Genomic DNA, 1079 nt, shown 5'->3' on the forward strand with positions numbered 1-1079 from the left:
AAATATTTTGATATATTGTGTTTTCATTCTCATTTGATCCAATTAATTTTTTAATTTCATTTTTTTATTTCTTCTATTACCTAGTCATTCTCAAGGAGGGTATTGTTCCATGTGTTAGCTCTTCTTCCACTGATCTTCCTATTGTTGATTTCTCATATTATAGCATTGTGATGCTTTGCAGTATTTCAATGTTTTTAAAATTATGAAAGCTTGCTTTATGGTCCAATATATGGTCTATCTTGGAGAATGTTCCATGTGCTCTGGAAAAGAATGTATATCGTGCTGTTGTTGGGTGAAGTGCTCTGTAGATGTCTTTAAGTTCAAGTTGGTGGATTGTATTGTTTAGCTCTTCTGCATCTTTGTTGAATTTCTTTCCAATTTTTCTTGCTTTCATTGAAAGTGGTGTACTAAATACTCCTACTAGGACTGTGGAGTCATCTATTTGCCTTTTCAATTCTGTTAAAATCTGATTTACATATGTGGGACTTTTTCCTTGGGACCATAGATATTTATTATGGTTATATCTTCTTGTTTAATTGATCCTTTAATCACTATATAATGTTCTTCATTGTGTCTCATATGGTGGTTTTTGTCTTAAAGTCAATTTGATCAGAAATTAATATTGCCAAGCCTACTCTTTTATGGTTGCCATTTGCTTGATATATCTTTTTCCAACCTTTGATTTTTAGTCTATTTTTGTCTTTGTCTTTAGGTATGTCTCTTGGAGACAGCATATCAATAGGTTATGTTTTCTTATCCAGTATGCAACTCTCCGTCACTTGAGTAATACATTTACTCCAAGTGGTGCACTTAATCCATTAACATTCAGTGTAATTATAGACAAGTATGAAATGGTTACTGTCATTTTGTTATGTTTTTTTCATGGTGTTCCTAGTATCTTTGTTCCATATAGTTTTCTCTGATGAACTCTTTATGTTTATGAATCATATTATCATTTTCTCTGTGGCGATTGTTTTAGTATTTACTAAATATTTGTTCTTGTCTTCTTTTTTATTGTGATATGATGGTTTATCATTTCTCTTTGATGTTAAAAACCCTGTGATTTATAATTTTCTCCC

Source organism: Orycteropus afer, unplaced genomic scaffold, assembly GCF_000298275.1.
Source record: "Orycteropus afer afer isolate SDZICR_OR568_19922 unplaced genomic scaffold, OryAfe1.0 scaffold00595, whole genome shotgun sequence".
Classification (NCBI taxonomy): domain Eukaryota; kingdom Metazoa; phylum Chordata; class Mammalia; order Tubulidentata; family Orycteropodidae; genus Orycteropus; species Orycteropus afer.